The sequence below is a fragment of the Xenopus tropicalis genome, chromosome 3 (genome assembly GCF_000004195.4).
Source record: "Xenopus tropicalis strain Nigerian chromosome 3, UCB_Xtro_10.0, whole genome shotgun sequence".
In the NCBI taxonomy this organism is placed as follows: domain Eukaryota; kingdom Metazoa; phylum Chordata; class Amphibia; order Anura; family Pipidae; genus Xenopus; species Xenopus tropicalis.
Window position 1 is genome coordinate 54,036,295 of NC_030679.2, and position 16,207 is coordinate 54,052,501.

The window sequence follows — 16,207 nt, forward strand, 5'->3', positions numbered from 1 at the left end:
TTGTCTTTATGGTCTGTGTTAATAATTGCCTAAAGTTGACTGCCAGATCATCATGCAGTTTGGTGTTTTCTGACTTGTAAAATTGTACATACTATAGTATGGACCATCATGATGATCAAAATATACCATAGGATTTTAAATATTCTCTTGTTAACTCTGTCATTCTCTGTGTATGTTTGAATATAAACTATTGCAAACAAGGAAATGTTGTGCAATGAGGCTGTGTCCACAAAATTTATACAGACAGCAACAAGAAATCCTCTGCACTCTGCAGCCATTATCAATAAATATAGGATATTAAGACATTCTGTGCATTAAGCTGCCAAGCAATGCCCTCCTCTTTGAGCAAAACAGGGATTGTATATTGAAGCAGTAGAATTCTTAATGAATCGGATAAAAGTGAGTGTAGGCCTGGCCAAACCATGACTTGCCAGCTTGAAGTACTGTATATTACAATATATGGACAAACAATTGTCTGTTTTGCTTAAAGGGGGTGGCATTGCTTGGTAGCTTAGGGGCGTATTTATTATGCTGTGTAAAACTAATTCGCCGAAAAAACGGAGTAAAAAGCTGTGTAAAATAAATGGAAAAGATCGCCATCTGAACGCCGGATATTACGCTGTTATTTTCCATAAGTTCCGGTGGAAGAAAAAACACGTAAAACAATTACGCCGATTTTACGCCATTTTTACACGGCGAAGCCTGGCGATGTGTGACGAATTTTCTCGCCGTTTTTTACACAGCATAATAAATATTCCCCTTAATGTCCTATATATATAAGAAATTAAGACAAGAGAACCTCTTGTTGCTGTTTGTATATAAAGTTATTGAAAAATATACCCGCCCCAATGAGATTTTTATTGTATCTGTAAGTCTAATGTACCTCAATTATATTTTAACACTGTGGGGGAGATTTATCAATCCACGAACGACCCAATCGCTCGTTTGATTGGACCATTCGTGTTTTCTGCGACTTTTTCATACCTTGTGTATTTTCGCAGATTTTTCCGTTATTTAAAGCAACTTTTTCGCACTGTGCGTAAAAAAAAACGCGACAAAATCGTATTGTTGCAACGAGTACGAAAGTTTCGCATTCATTCAAGCTTCGGTATCGTGACTTTCCTTGGGCCAGGTTGGAGCTGCAGAGTGCCATTGAGCCCTATGGGAGACTTTCCTTTGGCCAGGTTGGAGCTGCAGAGTGCCATTGAGCCCTATGGGAGACTTTCCTTGGGCCAGGTTGGAGCTGCAGAGTGCCATTGAGCCCTATGGGAGACTTTCCTTGGGCCAGGTTGGAGCTGCAGAGTGCCATTGAGCCCTATGGGAGACTTTCCTTGGGCCGGGTTGGAGCTGCAGAGTGCCATTGAGCCCTATGGGAGACTTTCCTTGGGCCAGGTTGGAGCTGCAGAGTGCCATTGAGCCCTATGGGAGACTTTCCTTGGGCCAGGTTGGAGCTGCAGAGTGCCATTGAGCCCTATGGGAGACTTTCCTTGGGCCAGGTTGGAGCTGCAGAGTGCCATTGAGCCCTATGGGAGACTTTCCTTGGGCCAGGTTGGAGCTGCAGAGTGCCATTGAGCCCTATGGGAGACTTTCCTTGGGGCAGGTTGGAGCTGCAGAGTGCCATTGATTCCTATGGGAGGCTTCCAAAATCATGCACAAAAGGATCAAAGTCGGAAAGGTTTTCCTGCATTCTACGATCGTTCGGATATGAAAATTTCATGACTTTCCTATCAACAATACGATATTATCGTGACTAATACGTTTTTTTCGTAAACATATTCATGATATTTGCGATCATCAGAAATTATCGTATCCAATCCGAATTTTTCCCATTCGGGATTCGAACTCGCGTTTTGATAAATTTGCCCCTGTATGTATTCTGTGGCCATCTTAAGCGATCTTATGGCATAAGAACATTATACAGCTCATCTATAGTTGCCATGTGATTCCCCATATAATTATTAGTTAAGCAATTAATTTTATCTTACAAATAGGGATGCCCTGAATACTTTGCGAAAGATTCGGCTGAATACCAAAACCAAATCCAAATTCCTAATTTGCATATGCGCAGAAAAAAGGAAAAGGGACAAATCTTGGCAAATCCCAAACTGGATCCTGGATTTGGTGCATCCCTACTTACAAAAAAATGCCAGATCCAGTGGGGACCTAAGGTTTGAGTTAATGCCAGATAATAAGAGAGTTCCCAATATATATATATATATATATGTTTAAAAAAAAAACATGTTTCCTCATGACAGTATTCCTTTAACACACTACCATTTAGTGTGTAACTCACATTTAAATTATTTCTACTAAAGTGCATTACTTTACACTTTTCAACAGTGAACCTCATTTTCCAAACATCCATTGTTTGCTGTACTATGGTTAGCCATGAGCTCATTTTAAATAATACAGTGCTACAGACTCCACCATCTCATGTCAGAAGGTGTTACAAGCTGTAAGTCAGAGAAGTAATGTTTGTACTCCTTGTCAAATAGAAAAACAAATATACATTCAAGCTTTGCTGCATCATTTCTTAAAGAAAGGTAAAAATGTACCATAATATTGTTATTCACACTGTAATTCTAACAGTATTACTGTACAGTAGAACTAATAGAAATAACCTGAACTTAAGCATCATACATAGCCTATTTAATACGAATGATTAAGGTGTCAAGGTATTAAGGAATATTATTACCATATACAATCTGAAAGAGTAATATATGGGGCAGATTTATCAAAATGTGACCTAAGAGCTTAATACATAAAAACACACCCACGTTCTATTCATTCCTATGGGATTTTACGATGCATATTTATGAAAAGATGAGTTCTAACTTTCACCCACTGAAAATACACTTCTAAAAATCCCACAAGAACAAACAGAACATGGGTGACTTTTTATGTATTATGCTCTAATCTCATATTTTGATAAATCTGCCCCTAAGTGTCTTCTACATTAAATGAGAACTAAACCCTAAAAACAAAAATGACTAGAAATGCCATATTTTATACGCTAAACTTAATGAACCACCCTAAAGATTCAGCATCTCTATAACAGTGATGATTCAGGCCTACAAAATTGTTACTGAACCTACCCTTCTTGGATTTTATTAGAAGTTTCTGCAACACTCACATGCTCAGTGTGCTCTGGGCAGCTGTTGGAAGACTGTGAAAACGTATTCCCTCCTTTCCTGCCTTACCCCGATGTACTCATCAAACAAAGAAGACACAAGGATACAGTTATGTGGGGTGGAGTTTGGCCGCAGATTTATTATATGATACATCCTTGATAGTCCTTGCCATGCATTTCACCTTTGCCAAACATTTAACAAACTGTATAGCTGTTTTATAACCGAATGCCAGCTGTGGGCAGCAGTGGGCATGTGGAAGACATCAAATAACAACATAGATTAAATAGGAGGGGTGAGCGCTTGGCTGCAAGATTTCCGCGGGAAACTAGCTTGGGTGAGTTAACCCTATTAAGCGTGGAGGGAATTAAGCAGTTACTTTGCTCCACAGTCCCCCTACGCTTTCATTAAGCATTTCAGCGCTTTCTAAGTTAAGTTTAGGGGTCATCACAAATATCCAGCAGAAAATGAGTTTGGCCTGTAATATAAGCCGATGCTGCAGGGCTGATTATGAAATTGTTATGGTTGTTGCACTGGTTCCTGAGCTGCCATGTAGTAATTATCTGTATTAATTACTAATTAGACTTATATTGTGACATTTATATTCTATATATACTGTATAGTGTGAGTGGGTCCCTAAGCTCAGTAACTGACAGCAGCACAGAGCATGTGCAGGGAATCAGCAGAAAAGAAGATGGGGAGCTACTGGGGCCTTTTTGGAGGCACAGATCTTCCCAGCTAAAAGCTGTGTGTGCCCAAAACATAATGTGTAGCATTTATACTATATTTCTTTCTTAAGCTTTAATTCTAAATTAAAGAAATGACCAAACTTACTTGTAACAGCCACAGGATCATTTTAGAAATGGGTGCATTATACTATATAATAAATGTCACCTTAAATCAGACACTTAAATGATTTAAATTATAAGCATGAAATATGAACAACCTGAATTGTATGAATTCCAAATTAACTTGACAAAGTGAAATTATCATTATACTGAGGAACAGGAATAGCAGATATGCGCTAACATGTTAGAAACAGATGCCAAAACACTTCATTTCTATAGATATAATACACATAATGCTACTAGCAAAGTACTTGTCATTGCATGACAGGTCTATGAGTGTTTGTGCTTCAAAGGATCAGCAAGGAAGCTCAGGTGAGCAGTGGGAAAGCTCTAACATGGAATTGTCAGTGAAAGCCTGTTGAGTCAGTGACATGGAACAGCTTACAAAATACTTGCAACATAGATCACAGCACAAGCGTCAGCCAATTGAGTGAGTTGCTTGTGAGATATACTGGTAATGGTGTATCTGAGCAATGTTTTTGGCTTATTCTAGCCTTTATCAAGCCACAATAAGTGGTGAATGCATCATAGATGCAGCATAAACATGAGGGGAGTTTGATGGGTCAGTAATGTGTGGGCTGCATGGAGACAGAAGTGTTTTTGTCAAAGAACATAGAAGAAAAAAGCACCGTTGGGATACTGCCCGTGTGTAAACTTGGCATGCATTACATAGTACATTATGCTTTTTCCCACAGTGCTCTTTCTGGCGCATTCCTGACACAGATGAAGAGAACAAAATTTAAATATGTAGATTCTGCTTTTATTGAAGATTTTCATGAAGCAAACTTTGGCTCTGTGTCTAGGGTTCAAACTTGTTCCTGGCACTAAGTTCCTCAATTATATAAAATAATTATCACTATTTGATTATGTTCTACAATCAGCTAATTGCTGCTCGGCAGTAGCTAACAACTATCAGTAGATAGGTTTCACAGCATTATTCCATATCCAAACACAAACTAGAGCTTATTATCTGCTCCTAAGCAGCCAAACATAGATAAAGTGAATAAATGCCCTACATCACATAAATGCCCTAATCAAGCAATATGCATCAGGTTGTGTCTATTTGTATTACAAAAAGAAAAAAATTCTGCCCACACTAACCTCTTAACCATTACTCTAAAAACACTCTTTAAAGTCTTCCATCAAGGAACATTGTTAGACCAGCAAGTGATGTAGACAGTGCTTGGAATATATCAATTGAATGTAAGGCCTTACACCATTTTTGCACAGAACAGCATGTACACTTCATAATATGTAAAATATTTGGGGTTAATTAAGAGAAACCTACACATCATTTGCCCCTGACTTAAATAGTGACTTAAATCCTGAAAAGGTTGTGAATTCATTAAGTTAAAATGTAAATGCCCAGTCAACAACAATTATGATAACAAAAAAGGGTGAATTAAAGAATGTCTTCCAATGTCATCTTTTTGGGGTCATTTTTCAGTAGGCATAAGTAGTATTCTAGCTAACAGCGGAGCAGATTCAACAAATGCTAAAAGCAAATGTCTCACATCCCTTAATATACATCAAAATCAATCGCAAAGTACTTACTGGAAAGAAAGATGAAGGTCTTGTAACAGCCTTCAAATTCCCCAGACTTGAACAACTGTGAAAATGTGTGGTAAGGTCTTAAAGCTATAAGTGTTTTCAAGGCAGTGTTGGAAAAACAACAGCAATACAAAGATCACTATTAGATAATGCAGGTATTGGACCTGTTATTCAGAATGCTCGGGACCCGGGTTTTTACGGATTAGGGATCTTTCCATACCTTAAGTCTATTAAAAAATGAACTAAACATTAAATAAACCCAACAGGATTGTTTTGACTCCAATAAAGATTCAGAAGTCTTAAATGGGATCAAGTACAAGGTAATGTTTTATTATTAAAAGAGGAAATAATTTGTAATTATGTTGGGTTGAAAAACCCAACATACTGTTCTTCGACTTCAGCTTATTCTAACGCTTCTTCTTCTTCTTAGCGCTCCCCCATTTTTTAAACACTACTCCTCCTACAGTTTTAGGGGTACAACACCCAAACTCCCCACACTTCTTCGCCCTATAGTGGAGCACGTTGCTTGTGCTTTTCTAAGCAATCCCGCCCCCCGTCTTTTTGTGGCACCGTTCCGAACACCCCAAATTGCTGGCACTCTTACAGCTCTGAAGCTACACCCCCCAAACTTGAATAACATAATAAGGGGGTTACCCCGAGTGAAACAGACAATTTAAATTGCAAGCAATTTAAATTGCTGCCATTCAGACACTATTAAAACCAGGGTCCCCAAACTTTGCACAGTGGTTTTTACTATATAACTGTGGTCCAAGTTTAGAAAAAGTGAGCGGAGCCAACAACAGATCAGATTTCATTCAGTGACTTTATGTTTTTCAACCCAACATGAAGTTTGTTCTCAGACTTCCTTTTTTTTTTAATTATTTCATTAAATTTGAGTCTAAGGGAGATGACCATCCCATAATTTGGAGCTTTCTAGATAATTGGATTCTGGATACTATAAATATAATACTAATATAATACAATATAATATACAACAACAACTAGTTGTTGGACCTCATAAAAAAATTTTAGGGCCCCAAACTTTGATCCTAATACATATTCCCTTTTAGAGGCAAATTGGAGATCTTTCAAATGGGTTTATATTTGCCTTCCTCTGGATCATCTGACGTAGAAAGTTAGAAAGGATATATTTAGAAAAAAGTTTCAAATTGGTGCCTACTAACTAAATAACTATGTTACTATATAACAATAACATTTATATAAATTGTGCCCAGTTATGATCTTCATGGGACTCTCTACACTGTTTCCCTCCCTCAAGTCCCTTAGCTAAATACAAATCCTTCTTCAAGGTGCTGTCACATACCAGGACCACTACATTACTTTTAGGAAGAACCCTATTCATAATTATCTGCTGTAGGCAGACACTTTTCCAGTATTCTGAATAGTAAACAATAACAGGCATAGGATGGCATTTTAACCACCACTGTTATGTATGAAAGCACTGTGGCAGTCAAATCAACTAGCAAATTATAGCCCAGAGATGGAGCACATATTTTCATGGAAATATACACTGTTTTATTCTGTATAAAAAGGGAAAAAATATATTGCAAATATATACTGTATAAAACATCTACATTCTGAGCAATTACTTTAATAGATTTATAAATGGGCCCCTTTTGACATTATCTAATTCAGTTAAGATTATGTAGAAAGTACATAAACACTATTTGAAGTTCAAAAAATATATAATATAAATGTTTTTTTGCAGAAACCTACCTGATTTTACAGGCTGAAGGGAAACCACAATGCTCTCACAGCCTATTTTCCAACATTCCAACAGGTTCACTGCGTAATGCAACCTCTTTCGTGCCTTGTTCCATTGTAAAATGAAGGATTCTGAGACTTGAAGCCCCTCTGCTTTTCATATGAGGGCAAAGAATGCACCTCAAACATAGAGAACAAGGTCCAAAGTACAAAAAAGGGCACTTGACACCTTGGCTTATTATTTTCCCGGTAAAGCTGTACCTTTTTAGTCAGAATTTAGGACATTTTTCATTTTGATTTTCATCGGTAAGCTGAAGAAGGAAGAAAATATCAATCAATAAAAAGGAGTGTTAGAGAAAAATCAATACATTTTGACAAAAAAAAGAAGCATGTTTTTAATAGATTTCTTTCTTCTAGTATGATTACACATCATTATAGCACATGCTGTAAAGTCAAAGGCCATGGACAGTACAAGTGATATTTATTTAGTTTTCCTGAACAAGCATAAAGTTTTTAGGACGTATAAGCAAGAAACTTGTTTTCTCCACCAAATGATGCTACTACAGTATGTTATGTTACAGTATCATTTATTTTTTGTGGTATATTAAAAGAAAGAGATATGCAAGCTGTAGGGGCACTGCTACCAAGAGGCAAGGGGAGAATCTTGCCTCAGGTGGCAGTGGACACATAGGAAAGTTGTATAACATTAATATTGTAAATTAAAACCCAAACGGCTTTTGGACCACTTAGTGGTATGATAGTGGAATGGTGCTGCAAGATTTACTTATCTGTCTTGTCTCTAACTAGGGAAGGGGGCAACGATGTCAGACTGATCCGGCCTGGTTTTCTACTTAATCTCCTTCATTCCTTTTATTTTTGACCCCTATTACTTTCCTATCTTTGTCTTCTTTGCTATCCTACTTGTGCTTTATTTCTTTTCTCAATTTTTTTTTGTAGAACAGTTAAATAACATAACACTGGCGGTGCATATCCCTCCGTACTGTTACAAAAGGTAAAATCACCAGTTACTTGTTCCAAACTTAAAGCCTTTTCAGCTTGCAACATGATCTAAGCCTGCTCTTCTTCATTTATATGAGTGGGTCTGCACATATAATGGTGTTCAAATCATACATACCTCCCATACACTGCCTATTCATGTGACTCATTCAGTAATACCATTAACATTATATTTTCAGTCTACTGATATTAAAGGGGTTGTTCACCTGTTTAACTTTTAGTATGATGTAGAGAGTAATATTTTAAAACAATTTGCAATTGACCTTCATTTTTTATTATTTGTAGTATGTTAGTTATTTAACTGTTGGTTCAGCAGCTCTCTGGTGTATAGTTTCAGCAGCTATCTGGTTGCTAGGGTCCAAACCAGAAAATGGTTTGAATGAGAGACTGAATAGCGGAGGACCCGAAGAGAAACATAAGCTGTAGAATGTAAAAGTAACAACAAAATAGTAGCCGCGCAGAACAATACTTTTTGGGGGGCCAGTGACCCCCATTTGAAAGCTGCAAAGATTCAGAATAAAAATTATATATCAGATGGTTTGCAATATACCCCCAGTCTAGGGGTGACAAAAAGTTATAATCAGAATAGCTTAATTGCAGAGGCCATCAATAATGAGGACAGTAGTGGTAAAAATAAAATTCAAAAAGTAATTTATTTGTACAGAAAAAACAGCTTTATGGGGCACTTACTCATAGGCTCAGGTGAACCACCCCTTTGAGTCAAGGCTGCCCATATTGCATTACTAAATATATATTCAATATTGGTACCAGTTAATACAATGTTTTTATACAATTTTTGTTCCCTATTATATGTGTATACTGTGTCCTATGACTAGTTTAAAATCTTTTCCAGTTGTCTGTTCATCCTCCCCCAAAACAACTTCACCATAATCACTGAAATGCAGTCCGTCTCTGCTAAAGGGCCTGCAGCCAACTGACTAGTCCTCTAAATACCCAAAATACTATTCTTTACTCCACACATTAATCTTTTGAATTTCCCACTGCCTCCCTAGTGTAGCGCATCACACAGGTTATTCACAATGTCCCACACAGCCATTTTTTTCACTTTGCCCACTGTCTGGTGCATTGTGCTAATAGCCACAGGCCTCTGCTCTGTTTTGAAACCCAGAGACCTGTGGAATGCTGTTTGTGTGGCCTGCATTAGGCAGATGGTGGGAGGCATTTAGGCACCCTCTTCTCCCACCCCCTACCCTGGGGGGAGGCGCAGGCCACATTAGGGCCCAGGACAGGGCTGCTGTCCTGATGCTGCTAACTGCACAGAGCAATGGGTTTCCAATCCAGCAGAGAGCAACAACCTATGGGGGGGGGGGGGGGGGGGGGCACAAATCCTGTTAAATGAGCACAAATAGGCACGATCTTGTGTACCCACTTGTGGGTCAGGCCCCACAAAATCCAGCAAAATTCCTGCATCTACATCTGACAGTCAATGTATTTCAATGAGAAAACAAGTATTTTTGTATCAGTCTTACTTTTTTGGCCCCTGCTACTAAATCCAACATGTAGTATGCAATCAGTTGGTCCAAACCAGTCCTACAAAATGTCCCATTTAGTTCTAATATTGGTTCAGTATACACAGCAATTTTTAGCATGCAATGCTTTTCTACTTCCAGATATTGCATGAGTATTGCATTGCAGGTTGAGCACTTACACATTTTAATTGGTGTCCTGGCAAGGCAAAGAGCATAATCTTAACATAAATTTCTTTTTGGAATTTACTTTTACACTCTAACATCCATAATGTCTACCCTGCAAACCACTTTATTTGTTTGTGTATTTATTTTTCTGTGTTTAAGCTTTGTTTTTAGCCAAGTGGCTGGAGAAGTGTTTCCATGGTGTTTGTTTATATATGTTCTTGTTTTTACACAGATCCTGAACCTTTTATTTCTTACTGCTTCTAAAGTGCATTACATAACAAAATCATACTTGACATCTTGATAACCTGTAGTTTTCAAAAGTGATTTCCTCTTTAAATGAAATAATAAAACAGTACCTTTCACTTAGCCCCAACTAAGCTTTACTGTAAGTAATCCTTATTCAAGGCAAAACAATTCTATTGGATTAATTTAATGTTAAAATTATATTTTATTAGACTTTAAGTATGGGGATCCAAATTCCTCTTATCTGGAAAGCCCCAGGTTCCAAACATTCTGGTTAACAGATCCCATACCTGTACTAGCAATGATTCTACATTGTAAAATACCACAATAAAAAACACCTTTTAAAAAAAAACAAAAAACAAACAGAGGTAGAATCAAAAGGCTAATTATTATTCTGAAACAAAGATGAGGCTGTATTTAAAGGGGACCTGCCACTCTAAGAAATAATTCCAAATTGTTTTCTGTTGTGGTTGTCAAGCTAAATAAACTTCACTTGCATTATGAAAATAATATAAATTGTTTCTTTCAATCTTGGAATTTCACAATTACAGCAAGCAGGCAGCTGCCATTTTGTGGACACTGTTGTAAGGCAAGCTTTGTATCACCCGAAAATTTGTATGTGTGCCAGAACCAGTACCTGATGCCCATCCCCATGCACTGGCTACACAATTAGATGGTGAGGGCAGAGGAGGAAAGTGAGAACTTAAACTCAAAGTTAAAGTAATTGTTTGCCCCGCCTCTCTGCTTATTAAAGAATCTTACCAACTAGAATAAGTTTATCAGTAAATATTGTTATTTTACATCTTTTACCTTGAGCCACCATTTGTGATGATCTGGGTGAGGGCAAATTCTGATGGGAGGGGGTGCAGGAGAAGGGAGTGGGAGAGATATTTTGGGGAAGTTTGCCAATTCGCCAATGGTGAAATGTAGCATTTTGCTGTGAATCCATTTCTGGCAAAAAATTCGCTCATCACTAATTATGAATCAAGTTTAATGATTTCCTTTGATAGAATTATGAATTGTAGAGCTCAAAACAATTTCTATTTAGTAATGAGATACCAGAACAAGAGATGTTATAGCATTGCTTAACTGCTGAGCGCTTTCCACTCTGTATGAATGCATGTCCTTCTTTGATGCAAAGGAATCAGCTCATGTTTGTTTACTTGGCGCATCTGGAACTATTTCAGTAATCATGCAAACTGTATTCATTTCTTGAAGAATCTCTGCCTATCCCACTTAGTTATGTCTCTTGATACATCATTTATCATAACAAGATAAAAAGCCTAATAAAACATGACTTACGCAGTAATCAATCTCACGCTGTTGCTGTTTGTCTCCAGATTCATTCAAATTGTATAGTAATTAATGTATCTATGCAAAAGCATAAGAAAATTAGTCAGGTATCCAGTATATGTATGATTTTTTTTCAGCTTTGATAGGTTACTAAAACAATTCATTTAAATGTTATTAAGGGTTATTATATACTAGAAGCTGTTAATTATATTTCATAAGCACATAATAGAAGCTTTTATGGCTTCCTACCTTGGGAGAATGTCCATTTAATTAGGGAATTGCTTAGCACTTCGGTCAGATGTTCATTTTTTTTTTATTAAAAGGAATCTTTTACTGTTTAGACCCGTAAAGTCAGATTTACAAATCACGTTAGCAAGTTAGATTATTTGAAAGGCATGGGTGGCCTGCCCTACTACTGACTGTTTTGGGACACTAGGGGGCTGATTTACTAAGACACGAATTCGAATCCGAATTGGAAAAATTCCGATTGGAAAACGAACATTTTGCGACTTTTTCGTATTTTTTGCGATTTTTTTCGGCGCCTTTACGACTTTTCGGAAATTGTCTCGACTTTTTCGTTACCAATACGATTTTCGCGAAAAAACGCGACTTTTTCGTTGCCATTACGATTCGCTCGTATCTTGTCGCGACTTTTTCGTATTGAGCGCTCGTAAGCGGCGGCCGAAACTTAGCATGATTTTGGAAGCCTCCCATAGGAGCTCCAACCTGGCCCAAGAAAAGTCACCATACTGAAGCTTGAATGAATCCGAACGCTACGAAAAAATCGCAACATTTTGCGCAACATTCGGATGGCAACGAAAAAGTCGCGATAATTTTCCGAAAGAATCGCCAAATACCGATCATTACGAAAAAACCGCAATCGGACGCATTCGGCCGGTTCGTGAGTAAGTAAATGGGCCCCTAGGTATCCAAAGTAGGCATCTATAGCTTACTCACAGATAAAGGAGGATTTTCCAGTTGCATAAAATCAAGAAGAGAGTAAAGTGTACACAGAACAGACTAACCGTAGGGGTATCTGTATCAACTGGGCTGCTGGCCCAGGAAATAATTTGCTATTAAAATGCACCTCCGTTGTTGTAGAAGAATGCTGGGAGTTGTAGTACCCATCCAAGGAGCACTTACAGCCATAGAATTTGTGTAGCCTGTTCATTCTACATTGAGCAAGGTAAAAAAACACAGCTTTGTGGATGCAATACAGCACTATACTTAAAATCTGCCAAAATCAGGCTTTGAGTACAGAGCTCACTCATGGCTGGTCCCAAGTGTGCAAAGTCTGAATGACGCACAGCTAGGAAGCTTCCAAGAAGAATCCCACATTCTGCCCTCAACTCACCTCATTCTGGAACCTTCATGCTGGGATCTTCTTCGCTATTAGAAACTAACGACCAGATAAACCCTTAAAACAGTACTAAACAGTGCCAAAAAGTGAGTTGCTATGGCAATCCCAAGTAAATAAGATGCCAAGGAGTGTTTTACCTGATCTACATATAAAAAAACAAAACAATGTATTAAACAAACATTGTGAAGTTTATACCTTACTTGGGTTATAAAGTAAAGCCAATACTCAAACCTATATGACCATAATCCTTGGACGACTGCTCACAATTCCATAAGGCATGGAGGAACTTAGTTATTTTTGCCAGCAAGGATATTGCAGCCTCTGTGTTTCGCTTAAATGGGGGTCACTATATCTGATATATCACCATATCAGTATCACTATATTTTTTTTGCAGCCATTTATTATTTAAAGGTGTTTGTCAGGTCCTTGGTTGAGACTCCTGAAAAAGACTCCAGTTGGGGGCCAAAAAGTAGAGATACGGGATGCCTTATCTAAAGCTCCGAATTATGGTAAGGCCATTTACCATAGCACAATTTAAGCAAATATTTTTTTCTCTGTAATAATAAAACAGTAGCCTTTTGGTCCTTTGCACCATCTATTATACTCATTGGTGACAAGATGCCTCTACAATTGACCAACTGACCATGACAACTGTGTGTGTAGTACCCACCTGAGTCCAAAACCCTCCAAGGGGTGCCCTTTGCCGTAGACTGCGACACTCCAACAATACCTCTTCTTTGGCCTTTTCAATCAGAGGTTCCTCTCCTCAGCCACTTACCTTCATTTTATCTTTACTTCTCTCACGGTGTGCTGCTCTACTTTCAGATAGCTTTCAACATGTCACTTTCTTTCCATATCAAATCGTATTCTCTCCTGCTTTTGTAGATAGGGATGTGTTATCCCCTGCAAGAATAATTACTCCGATGTTTTAAGAACTACAACAAGTGTTTTTGATGATTAACCTGGAATTTTAACCTACTCGACTCTGGTTACTATGATGCCAGCAACCTAGCAACCTGTCCCTTGTATGTATATTCACACCCCACATACATGGATTTGTAATCAAATTAACTTATTGTGAAGAACCTTTGATTACTAATATTTTACCCCTACTGTCCCAATGGGGAGTGGTGTAAAAATGTAGTGTTACCAAGGCAACCAGTTACCATAGCAACCCGTTTCAGCCCTATTTACGTTTCCATTTACTGACCAAGTTCTTGATTATGAGTCTATTTCAACTCATGGGGCTCATGTGAAACAGAACTGTGTTGATACAAACTTGTTACTTTCTCGGCTCACCCCTGACAGCTAGCTACAGTAGCGTGTTCATTTTGATACTTTTGTTGCTGTTTAAGCTGCTGCTTAGACCTTTTGATTACTTGCTTGTACTTATTATTATTTCTCTTGTGTTTTTTGTTTTTTGCTTTTATTGCATTTACTTAGAGCCATTCTGCTGGTACCGTACTATATGAAATACAGCATTTCTAGCCATATTTATTTTTAGACTTTATTTCTCCTTTAACTTATTTCATTTTATTTGTTGTTCATTATATTAATTGCATGAAGGGGAAAAAAAACCCAAGTGTAGAAAACAGCAAAAAAACACATTTAAACATGACACGCAAATATAATTAAGTAACAGCATCCAGCTATTTACAGAACATGCCCTTTAAAGTATTTTTTAATCAAAGTTCCTAGTTATTTAGTGTTGCAGCTATGGGCATTTTTGCAGAAAACAAATTGTCATCCCTTTTAAATTAACATTTATATAACATTAAATGGAATTATTTTGGTAGTTACCAGTTCAGAGCAAGTGTATATAAGGGAGCTACAGGTATCCCTTATCCAAAAATCTCCAAATTACGGAAAGCCTGTCTCCCATAGACTCCATTTTAATAAAATAATTCAGAATTTTAAAACTGATTTCCTTTTTTTTTGTAGTAATAAAACAGTACCATGTAATTGATCCCAATTAAGATATAAATAATCCTTATTGGGTGCAAAAAAATCCTATTGGGTTTAAATAATGGTTTATTGATTTTTTAGTAGATTTAAGGTATGGAGATCCAAATTACAGAAAGACCCCTTATCTGGAATACTCTTGGTCCCTAGCATTCTAGATAATGGGTCCTATACCTGTACCAAATATTTATGTTTGGGCAATTTTATCCTTAAGAAAGCACACTAAAATAATAGAGACATGGTTAATATTATTAATAATGAATTATTGAAGCAAATCACCCCTGTCCCTTTTCTCTGCCCCCAAACTGCCAGTTGTGACTTAAACCCTTATGCCACTGTGTAGCTTCCAGCTGACAGTCATTGTGTAGCTTCCAGCTGTCAGTCAGCTGAAAATGGCAGAACAGATGAATATTGGGAGTCTTTGTAAGCATTGGGAATTCACCCAGAAAGTGAGAGTCCTAGCTCCAGACTACACAGGAGACTGGAGCAAATTAGATGGGCTGGTAGTAGTATGCAAGACCCACAAGGAATCACATGCAAGGCTAGTCTTTTAATGACAGCTTTAGAGGCTGCAAATGCAATTCAGTGAATTGGAACTATAAACATCAACTGAAAAATGTAGTTTAGTTAGTAGCAGCTGTGGAGATGTAGAATATTAATGATAGTCTGTGAAAAGACATCTACAAATCACAGAGTGAGTAACCTTACAACTGCCTTGAAGCAGAAAAGGAAGAGTGGAATGTTTGTTTTTTAATGATTTCTCCCCAGAAGGATAGTTAGACAGGAGCTCCCCCAGTCAACCATAGAGGCATCTTTATTTATGAAATCTACTCAGACCAAGCACAGGTATGGGATTTCTAATCGGAAATGCTTGCAAACTGGTGTTTGTTTAGATGTTTTCCATAATTTGAATCACCATACCTTTAGTCTACTAAACATATTTAACCATTAAATAAACCCAGTAGGATTGTTTTGCCACCAATTTGGGTTTATGCAGCTTAGTTACTATTAAGTACAAGGAACTGTTTTATTATTAGAGAAAGAAAAAAAGAAACATTAGAATAAATATTAAAATTGACTTTATGGAAGCTGGTCTTCCCAGTAATTTGGAGCTTTCTAGATATTACGTTTTCACATAACAGATCACATATATTTATGTCGTATATATATCGTAGATGGTGACAAGGAAATAATAAGTCCTCTTTATGACTTGCACTTTACCCCCCCCCCCTTTGATTACTCATATATTGGTGGGATCGCAACCACAGGGAAGTGATAGAACTACTACCTTGGGCTCACTTTCTTAGCCCAAATGTACCCAATGGACAATAAGACTAACTTACGTAATGGACAATAAGACAAGTAAGTCAGTGGTGTTAGAGACATCTTTAAACAAATTAGCAAAGCCCTTTTTAATATTATTCA